This window comes from Sphaeramia orbicularis, chromosome 18 (assembly GCF_902148855.1).
Source record: "Sphaeramia orbicularis chromosome 18, fSphaOr1.1, whole genome shotgun sequence".
Classification (NCBI taxonomy): Eukaryota; Metazoa; Chordata; class Actinopteri; order Kurtiformes; family Apogonidae; genus Sphaeramia; species Sphaeramia orbicularis.
The window spans coordinates 10,654,840-10,666,801 of record NC_043974.1 but is presented as its reverse complement, the minus strand read 5'-3'; the positions used below and the strand labels follow the sequence as shown (position 1 = coordinate 10,666,801).

General features: G+C 31.4%; 1 protein-coding gene across 1 annotated transcript in view; it reads left to right on the top strand.

Moving 5' to 3' along the window:
• Positions 1-915: 915 nt before the first annotated feature.
• htr2cl1 (5-hydroxytryptamine (serotonin) receptor 2C, G protein-coupled-like 1) overlaps positions 916-11,962 on the top strand; it is a 402,018-nt gene continuing 390,971 nt past the window's right edge. The window contains 1 exon segment of the mRNA XM_030162626.1: positions 916-987. The gene's annotated coding sequence lies outside the window, so the exon portion shown is untranslated.

The following is an 11,962-nucleotide window of genomic DNA, read 5'->3' as shown; positions in this document are numbered from 1 at the left end:
TTTTTTTTTTTTTTTTTTTTTTTCCTGAGTGTTTTTATTCCTCTTTAGGCATAAAAAAAAAAAAATGCGATTGAACATTTTGTTATGAACCTGTTTTTTTTTTTTTTTTTTTTTTTTTGTCTATTAGTAAAAGTTAACAACACAACGTGGACAGAAAAAACAACACAACACATAAACAAAGGGAAACTCAAACAAATAAACAACAAACAAACAAACAAACAAACCAAAAACAACAACGACAGAGTACCCTTCAGCCCATTCACACATTTTATTTCTGACTTCTTATTATTTCGTCTCGTTCTTCAGCTCTGGATGTTGCACTAACGTCCTGTCGGGCTTCATATTTGCTAATTCCCCTCCGTCTCCGTCCCTCCCTCTGTCTCCCATTTGGCTCCCTCTTAGCCTCTCATTCGATTTAAATCCCCTAATACCCCTAATGAAAACAAACAGGATGGAAAACACCTCCTCTCCGTCTCCCCATCCTCCAACCTCCATCTCCTCCATCTCCTCCGTCTCTTCTCTAACCACCTCTTTTTTTTATTTTCTGGCCTTTTCCCTCTGTCTCTTCTCTTATCCCACCTCTTCAATGTCTGTTTTTCTTTTCTTTTTTTTTTTTTTTTTTTTTTTTTTTTCCCACAGCAGTATCCACCATTTGGGGAGGGAAAAAATAAGACATACTAAACAAAACAAATGGGTAGCACCTGATCTGACAAAATGGCTGCAGACAGGATGGGAAAAAGTCATTTTGGAAAAGCAAGTGACAAAATTTCAGTTCAAGAGTTCAGACGTCTGTTTAGTATGATTTAAAATTACAACCTCTTGCTATAATCCTTTTTTTTTTTTTTTAATCCTTCCTCTCTTCTTCCCTACCTTGCCTTTCCTTCCTCTACCTCCGTCTCTTCCTCATCTCTCTGCAGTGAATTCGGAATCAGCTGGAGACAGAAGGAGTGTGGAGTCTCCTCAGAGGAAGGATAAAACACACAAAACGTAAGTATACGACCTCACACATACCCACACTGTAAAAAAAATCCTGTTGTTTTTTATGGAAAAATAACTAGCAGCTGTGGTTACCAGAACAATACTAGTCATGGTGTCCAAAGCACTTTCCAAAACCACCAGGTCCACTGGGACCAGTTTAGGGTTCAGGGTCTTCCATGGACACTTTAACACAGGGGTGTCAAACTCTTTTTACTTCAGGGCCATATTCAGCTAAATTTGATCTGAAGTGGGTCGGACCAGAAAAAATAACAGAATAACTTATAATTATGACAAGTCCAAATTTTTGTCTTTGTTTTACTGCAAACACACACAACAACAAAACATTAAATTATGAAATACTTACTTTTAAAACTATCAAAAAAAAAAAAAAAAAAATTGAAATTGAAAAAACTGAAATAAAAAAAAAACAAAACAAAAAAACAAAGTGCAATTTTAACAATATTTTTCCTCAACTTCTCATTTCTACATGTGCATTATGGATCAGATCTACAAAGAAACTAAACACTGAGGAACAGGCGGAAAAATAATTTAAGTTTTATTGAGACATTTCAGGTTGTTCATATTTGTTCAGGTTATTCACATTTTAGTGTTACAGGATAGTTTGTAAATGTAATATTTTCATAATTTAATGTTACTTTTTACACTAAAACAAAGGGAAAAAAAAGTTGTTAATGCTAGATTTTTTTTGGCTTAATTGAAGATTTTTTTTACTTAATTGAAGATTTTCTGTTTTTGCTTAATTCATATATACATATATATATATATATATATATAATAATATATATATATATATATATATATATTTTTTTTTTTTTTTTTTTTTTTTTTTTTTACTTAATTGAAGATTTTTTTTACTTAATTGAAGATTTTATTTTGGCTTAATTCAAGATTTTTCTTTTACTTAATTGAAGATTTTTTTTTTTTTTACTTAATTGAATATTTTTTTTGGCTTAATTCAAGATTTTTTGCAAAATTTGAGATTTTTTTTTTGGCTTAATTCAAGATTTTTTGTTTGGCTTAATTGAAGATTTTTTTACTTAACTGAAGATTTTTTTTTTTTTTTTTTTTTTTTTTTTTTTAGCTTAATTCAAGATTTTTCCTCAATTCAAGCTTTTTTTTTTTTTTTTTTCTTAATTCAATTCAAGACTGTGGAATATTTGCACTTGGCAAAACGATCCCAGGGGCTGAACTGGACCCTTTGGCGGGCCGCATTCAACCTCTGGGTCACATGTTTGACACCCCTGCTTTAGCATATGGACAATCGGAGTCAGGATTTGAACCCCAACTCTTTGGTTATTGGCCGCTCTACCAACTCTACCACCCATTAACTTACAAGTTACAATGTTAAATTGTTAAATGTTTCCTTTTTAAAACTTCTTTATTAAAAAACAACAACAAACAACAAACAAACAAAAAAAAAAAACGCCGTTATTTCAACATTATAGTCTTGTAATATAAACGGCACCACATTGTTTTTTCAATTTACAGTTTTTTTTCTAAAAACAATAGAAATCCATCATTTCTACATAAAAATCTGTTTTTTTTTTTGTCACATACTCTTCCTGTAAAAACTACAGCTATATTTGATTTAATCGTTAACACAAAAATCTTTTCAAATAAACAACTTTGCATCGTATTGTCACTTACACTTTTTTTATGCTGCAATTTTACAACTTCTAGGTGTTAGTTCTACAGTCATTTTTTTTTACAGTGCAGACATATCGTCCATCTCCAGCCGTATGAACACACCATATACACATGAGGACCCACGCTGGGGTGATTTCCACACTGATAAATTTGACGGTGTCATTTTCCTTATCGGTAATCGGAGTCACAAATGGCTTCTTCAAACATGAGTGAACCCATGCGGAGGAGATTAGTGGAAACACGCTTATGTTCAAAAACGGACACATACACACACACACACATAGATAATGCTAGAGCTGTAAAAGTCCATTAATCTCCTCTGTGTCGCTGCCTTTGATCAACTTTCCAGCGACACTATCTTTACATGATTTCCCTGTTATCGAGCGGTAATCAAACTTGTTATTCTCGGTTTGGTTTCTGTTTGTTCCTCTCGGTTTTCCTTTCATCTCGGTCTCTTTTTTCTTAATGTTGACCGTCTTCTCTGATGCTGAGTTTCACAGTGATTTGGATGAACATTAACTGCCATCTGTGTGGTGTGTGTGTGGTTAGTACTCTGCTTTACTTGTTACTAGGGATGCAAATTATCAATTAATCTATTAATCATTAGTTGGTTGACCTTGTCGATTAACCCTTTCATGCATGAATTATGAAACCTCAGTCATTATTTTTTTCTTGAGTGATTTTATTCCTCTTTAGGCATGAAAAAAACAATGCAAATTATTTTATTATTATTATTATTATTATTTATTTTTTTTTTTATGAACCTATTCTTAATGGAGTTGCAAAAATGTCCATGCATTTAATTTTTGAAGCAAAGAAACATATATTTAAAACTCATCATCAGAAAGTGACATACTGTGTGAAAACTATGAAATACAAATATTTTTAATGCCACTAACCAGATGCTTTCTCACATTTTGACATACTCTAATACTAGTTATTACTCACTTCATGAGATAATTAGCAAAAAAAAAAAAAAAAACAAACCTTTTTGTTCAAGAAAACTGATAATTACAGTCTAATAACAATTAGCAACTGATTTACACTAAAACATGTTAGTGCAGATCAGTTTATCAAGAACAGCAAAGTTACAGTAATGGTATGAATTGCAGTGTTTGGGAGGATGCATAAGTGTCCACTGTGTTGGCTGATATGGAACTAAAACAACAAAAAATGAATATACAAGAGAACAGCTGTAGAAGAACTGTCCACATAATATAATAACAGTATGCATCAAAGGGTTAACGGTTAATTAATAAGCGGTGATTTTCCTGATAACCTGAATTTTCTCTTCCAATACGGTCTATAGAGAATAAAAGAATAAGACCCCCCCCACACACACACAATTTTTCCTGTATTTTTAAGATACAGGAAAATATCAATGAAATTACAAAAATAGACTGTGATTAAACATGTCAAATGTAAAATAACATGAAAAAACTATAACTGTGAATAACCATATAATTTCATTTTTTTAAGATATATATATTTTTTTTTTCACAGAAAAATACAGTTAAAATACACTTACAATGTATCATGTTTTCACAAATATTTCTTTTCTATTTATGAGGTTAAACTGTTAATTTAAAGTTTAATACTGTAATAATAATAATAATAATAATAATAATATATATATAATAAAATAATAATAATATAATAATAATAATATAAGATAAATTTAGTGACAATTAACTGTAAAAGATATTTGTTCTGTAAGTTTAACCAGACTTGTTTGTTAATTGACAAATATCTTGTGTAATTACAGGAGGTTTCACAACAAAAAATATTGAATAATGTATTTTTGTGAATGTATAACATGTATAAACACTGATAAACTGTCCAATACAGTTTTTATCAGTGGATTGTACAACTTAGTCTCACTGAAAATTATTTCTATAGGTATATTTATAGGTAATTTGATTGTTTTAATACATGTAAATATTCTTTATTAAATTATAAAGTAAAAAAAAAAAAAAAAAAAAAAAAAAAAAAAAAAATATAATATATATTTATATATATATATATATATTATATAATATATGCAAAATCTCATGTAAAGTTAGGGCAAAAAACTGTATTGTAATGATGGAAAATTTCCGTATTTTTGTGAGATGGTTATTTTCCGTTATTTAACAGTATTATTTCGGCATCCCTGCTGCTGGAATAATACTGGGTTTTTTTTTGTTTTTTTTTTTAGGTTAAGCTGTTAATTTAGAGTTTAATTCTGTAAAACAAATAATATAATAATATAAAAAAAAAAAAAAATAATAATAATAATATAATAAAACAAGATAAATTTAGTGACAATTAACTGTAAAAGAAGTATTTGTTCTGTAAGTTTAACCAGACTTGTTTGTTAATTGACAAATATCTTGTGTAATTACAGGAGTTTCACAACAAAAATATTGAATAAATGTATTTTTGTGAATGTATAACATGTATACACTGATAAACTGTCCAAATACAGTTTTTATCAGTGGATTGTACAACTTAGTCTCACTGAAAATTATTTCTATAGGTATATTTATAGGTAATTTGATTGTTTTAATACATGTAAATATTCTTTATTAAACATTATAAGTAAAAAAAAAAAAAAAAAAAAAAAAAAAAAATATATATATATATATATATATATATATATATATATATATATATATATATATATATATGCAAAATCTCATGTAAAGTTAGGGCAAAAAACTGTATTGTAATGATGGAAAATTTCCGTATTTTTGTGAGATGGTTATTTTCCGTTATTTAACAGTATTATTTCGGCATCCCTGCTGCTGGAATAATACTGTTTTTTTTTTTTTTTTGTTTTGTTTTTTAGGTTAAGCTGTTAATTTAGAGTTTAATTCTGTAAAAAAAATAATAATAATATAATAATAATAATAATAATAATATAATAATAATAATAAAAAAACAAGATACATTTACTGACAGTTAACTGTAAAAGAAGTATTTGTTCTGTAAGTTTAACAAGACTTGTTTGTTAATTGACAAATATCTTGTGTAATTACAGGAGGTTTCACAACAAAAATGTTGAATAAATGTATTTTTGTGAATGTATAACATGTATAGCGCTGATAAACTGTCCAAATACAGTTTTTATCAGTGGATTGTACAACTGAGTCTCATTGAAAATTATTTCTATATATTTATAGGTAATTTGATTGTTTAAATACATGTAAACATTTGTTATTAAACATTAAAGTAAAAAAAAAAAAAAAAAAAAAAAAGGCAAAATCTCATGTAAGTTAGTGCAAAAACTGTATTGTAATGATGGAAATTTCCGTATTTTTATGAGATGATTATTTTCCGTTATTTAACAGTATTTTTTCGGCACCCCTGCTGCCGGAATAATACCGTTTTTTTTTGTTTGTTTGTTTGTTTTTTTAACTTTTTTTTTTTTTTTTTTTTTTTACAGTGTACATCAGAAACATAATACAAACATAAGAATAATACATAAATAAATAAATAAATAAATAAATAAATAATAACTAAAAGCACTCGCAGAGAGCAGACCTCCACCAAGGCAGATCACCCCCCCCCCCCCCCCCCCCCCCCAAAAATGTAATCATTTTTTCCTTGTGCCAGTATCAACATTTCCTGAAAATTTCATCAAAATCCTTCCAAACTTTTTGACTTATCTTGCTAGCAGACAAACAACAAACAAAAAAGTCCGACTAGTCTTACATGATCTTAAATAGTCTTATATGTCAATAGTCACTTTTCCATTGACCCTCAAACTGCACAAATATAACTTGCACATAAAAATTTACTTATAGGTGCGGGAGACTTTCATTTACCAATTTTTCATCAAATCTGTCAAACCTCAGTCATATCCTCAGTATCATGAATCTGTCAGTCTTTCTGTGATTACTCACCTGAATCTCTTGCATTACGGTGAACAATTTCAACGTGCCATCCATCATAAACAAACCGTGCCTCTTCAGAATTTTTTGTCACGACGTGCATTCCGAAGATACCCGAGTTCCCTCCCAGCTCTGAACGTAAACACACGGGTTTGTTTATGGTGGATGGCACGTTGAAATTGTTCACCATAATGCAAGAGATTCATTTGAGTAATCACAGAAAGACTTGCGATACTTAGGCTATGACTGAGGTTTTATAGATTTGATGAAAAATTGGTCAACGAAAGTCTCCCGCACCTTTAAAGGAAAAACGATAATTTCGCCAAAAGTCTCATTATTCGATTAAAAGTTTTTGCGCTGGAAAGAGGTGTTTTTTTGGCGTTGCGCAAATGGTATATCACGCAAAACTGCAATGGAAAGACCTTTTTCGCAACTAGAGTTGGGTGAATTAAAAAAAAATGGAAGTTGACAGATGTTACAACAAGCGAAGAAGAAGAAACATGTCGCGGTATGCGTGGAAACACAAAGAAACCCAATCATTTTTTAATTTAGCACGAGATAGAGGGGAAATATAAATAATAATGAATGTATCTGTAAATCAACACCAACACCACTATTGTGATCACTTTGCTTTGTGTGTTTGTTTGTTTTTTAGCAACTTTACGGGAAAACTATTCCAACCATCTTTACCAAATTGTCCCCACAGATAGGCCTAGGCCCTGGGACTAACCTATTAAATTTTGGGCCAAGTAGGCCAAAGTTCAAGGTCACAGCAAAGTCACGAAATCTACAATTTTCCTGTCTCTGATCATTGAGCAATTTTCGAAAATTCATTTAAAATTCAAAACAACTCCGATTAGCCTCCATTTGATCCACCCGTAGCTTATAACAATATCTTGTATCTGGCACAAAATTGTCCACATCCACTGTGGAATGTGGACTTTTGGACATTTCAATTTAACATTGAAAATCTCATTTACGACATATTTTTCATTAGAACTCAACAAATATTGATTGGAATTTAATATAATTTGACATACACATGACTGGCACGAAATATCATTCCGCTCCATTTCTCTTCCGTTACGCCAGTGGTTCTTAACCTGGGTTCGATCGAACCCTAGGGGTTCGGTGAGTCAGTCTCAGGGGTTCGGCGGAGGTCAAGACACACACTCGACTCATTAGTCGGGTGTGTGTCGGGCTAGGTCCGTGTATGTAAACAAACGGCTTCGGAGACTCTTTCTCTGATTGACATCCAATATACGCGGTGTATTATTGTTGCTTATAGCACTACAACACATCCGGAAGTGTTTATAATCTCTTCCACTCGTCTGACGATTGACGATGACGAGCTCATTGTCGGCTTACATCACAGGTGTCAAACATGTGGCCCGGGGGCCAAAACCGGCCCGCCAAAGGTTCCAATCTGGCCCACGGGATGAATTTGCAAAGTGCAAGTTAGAGCATCAAACTCAAAATAATATCATAATAACCAATAAATAATGACAACACCAATTTTTTCTCTTAGATTTAGTGCAAAAAAACATTAAATTATGAAAATGTTTACATTAACAAACTATCCTTTAACAATAAAATGTGAATAACCTGAACAAATATGAAAAAACTGGAAATGTCTAAAGAAAATGAAGCACAATTTTAACAATATTCTTCCTGTTACTAAAAGTTTTGTGCCTTTGCAGATCTGATCTGTAATGCATATGTATAAATCAGTGGTTCTTAACCTGGGTTCGATCGAACCCTAGGGGTTCGGTGAGTCAGTCTCAGGGGTTCGGCGGAGGTCAAGACACACACTCGACTCATTAGTCAGGTGCGTGTGTTGGGCTAGGTCCGTGTATGTCAACAAACGACTTTTGAAACTCTTTCTCTGATTGACATCCAATATACGCGATGTATTGTTGTTGCTTATAGCACTACAACACATCCGGAAGTGTTTATAATCTCTTCCACTCGTCTGACAATGAATTATTTGAGTATTTTCCACATCGTTGTTATGTCTTTTGCTACTTCCTGTTAACCACGGAGGCAGCCATGTTTGTTTACATTTTTCGGTCACCGCACTGGTCAGTTGATGTGACGACCGACGCACCGTGGCGGATGGAGAAATCGTATTACGCTAAAGCCGTCAGTCACACTGATTTGCAGAAAATGTTCATTATTATTGTAGCCTGATGGAAATTAGGTGATGGGTGTGTGTTAAAATGTTAAAAATGATAAATAGCATAAATACAATAAGTTCATTAGGAATACATAAGGTTAAAAATTAAAACCATTTCAGTGTAGTTGTATTAAAAAAGGTCATGTCTTTGTGAAAAGGTATGTAATTTGTTGCGAGTTCATGCACTGTATTGGTTTTGTTCTTTGAGCACAGTGATGTTTATGCACGGTTCATTTTGTGCACCAGTAAAACATATGCCTGTGTCTTGAATTTGAAAAAAATCATATTTTATTTTTTAATAAAGAAGGGTTCGGTGAATGCGCATATGAAACTGGTGGGGTTCAGTACCGCCAACAAGGTTACGAACCACTGCGTTACGCTCTGTTGACTTTTGTTATTTTTTAAAAAAAATAGTCGATCCACACATGCACACCGTTCAGGGTGCTTGGCGGAGATAGAGGTTTGCGTTCTCTGAACATTTGTTACATTTATCGCCATGTTTATTGAATGACTCCTTGTGTCTCGCGATAATAAATAGCCAAACATCGCATTTGTGATTTAATGGAAAAACCGACATTAAGCACTTCAGTTTTTTCGACATTTAGTAAATATCGGTAAAGTTTTGCGCAGATGTCCAATGGAAAAGCAACTATTCTTTCTAAAACAGTTCATTTTTCTGGACTACTTAAAAAAAAAAAAAAAAGATAAAAAAAAGGTCAAATTTGAGAGTATAGCCACTTCTCCAGGGACTACAACACCACTGACAGAGTCGTAGTAGAGTAGTATGATTGAATGAGATGTGACACATGTGACCCCTGATCTACTGAGATGCTTGAGGACTGGGTCAGATCCAACCTCAAACCATGTCTCCACATTTCAACTGCCAAAGAACTGACAGTTTGCTGTTGAAGAACCAAGAATCACATACAGCGGTGGCGAAAATTATGAGAATACCTGACGGATCTGAAACTATTGACCTTTTATATTCATGACACACGCAGATGCTCTGAGCACAACAACAGATATCAGATGATGTGACTCCTACTGTTTTTTTTATCCACTTTAAGCTTTAATATTTACTTAATGTTCAGGATAGACCTTGCACATTCTAAAAAAAAAAAAAATCACACAGTTAAGACTCTACATCACCATTGATTCAGCCGCGATCACACCGGACAATGATTCCACTGGTAATTTGGCTTTTTCTCTGTGAAGAACATGATTGTGCGACACTGACAGCGAAATAGGCCTAGTTTGATTTTCTCAGAAAAATGACGTAAATCTCCTTTCGATGGCTGTATTCAGAATCAGTCTTTATTTCAGACTCAACGCCCATATAAAATACATACAAAATAATTCAACTCCACAGATCCATCCTCAACCCTATTTGTTAGTTAGTTTGTGAGTTAGTTTAGTTCATATCAGATACACTGTAAAAAAAAAAAAAAAAAAAAAAAAAAAAAAAATCTGTAATTTAGCTAAATTTTTACTGTTTATTTTACAGATTTTCCTGTATTTTTAAGATACAGGAAAATATCAATGAAATGACAAAAATAGACTTTGATTTTACATGTCAAATGTAAAATAACAAAAAAACTGTAACGGTGAATAACCATAAAATTTCAATTTTTTAAGAGAATTTTTTTTTTCTTTTTTCACAGAAAGATACAGTTAAATACATTTACAAATGTATCATAATTTTACAAATATTTCTTTTCTATTTATGAGGTTAAACTGTTAATTTAAAGTTTAATTCTGTAAAAACAAATAATAATAATAATAATAATAATAATAATAATAACAATAATAAACAAGATACATTTACTGACAATTAACTGTAAAAGAAGTATTTGTTCTGTAAGTTTAACATGACTTGTTTGTTAATTGACAAATCTTGTGTAATTACAGGAGGTTTCACAACAAAAATGTTGAATAAATGTATTTTTGTGAATGTAAACATGTATAAGCACTGATACACTGTCCAAATACAGTTTTTATCAGTGGATTGTACAACTTAGTCTCACTGAAAATTATTTATATAGGTCTATTTATAGGTAATTTGATTGTTTTAATACATGTAAATATTCTTTATTAAACATTAAAAAGTAAAAAAAAAAAAAAAAAAAAAAGCAAAATCTCATGTAAAGTTAGGGCAAAAAACTGTATTTTAATGATGATGACCATATTTTTATGAGATGGTTATTTTTCATTATTTAACAGTGTTTTTTCAGCACCCCTGCTGCCAAATAATACCTTTTTTTTTTTTTTTTTTTTTTTTTACAGTGTACATCAGAAACATAACACAAAACATAAAAAAAAAAAAAAAAAAAAAACAAAAATAAACTAGAAAAGCACTACTTAGTCTACAACTTAGTCTCATTGAAAATTATTATATATATAATATATATTTATAGGTAATTTGATTGTTTTAATACATGTAAACATTTTTTATTAAACATTAAAAAAAAAAAAAAAAAAAAAAAAAGGCAAAATCTCATGTAAAGTTAGGGCAAAAAACTATATTTTAATGATGGAAAATTACCATATTTTTATGAGATGGTTATTTTCCATCGTTATTTAACAGTATTATTTTGGCCCCCCTGCTGCCGGAATAATTTTTTTTTTTTTTTTTTTTTTTTACAGTGTACATCAGAAACATAACACAAAACATAAGAAAAAAAACAAAAAAAACAAAACAAAAATAAACTAGAAAAGCACTCGGAGAGGGCAGACCTCCGCCCAGGCAGATCACCCCCACCCCCCCACCCCCCAATCACCACCAAAATTGAATCATTTGTTCCTTATCCCAGCTTCAACATTTCCTGAAAATTTCATCCAAATCTGTCCATAACTGTCCATAAATCCAAATAAAAAGAACAGATAAATCTCTTAAAGCAACACCGTGGAACTTTGCTTGCGGGGTACCCCTAAAGTCAAACGGTATTACCTGTAACAACTGTCGTAAAATCTGTATCTCGGTAATACTTGCGCATTTGTTGACAAGCCATCGATGCCGGCAAACTTCCTCAGGCAAGACAGTAATGCGCGTTCAGCCATGTCTTCAGGCCAGGTGAAGTAGCTGTAGAGCATTTTATAGCAGCCACAGAAGCTATGTCATTTATTACACTGGGTTACAAAAAAATATTTTTTTGCAAGTTGTCTAGGTTTTTTCAACTGAATTCGGACCATTTTGCAGCTCTAAATCCAAAATGACATCTGTTTTTCTCAATCAGGTCAGGTTTTTTTTTTTTGCTAATTTGATTTT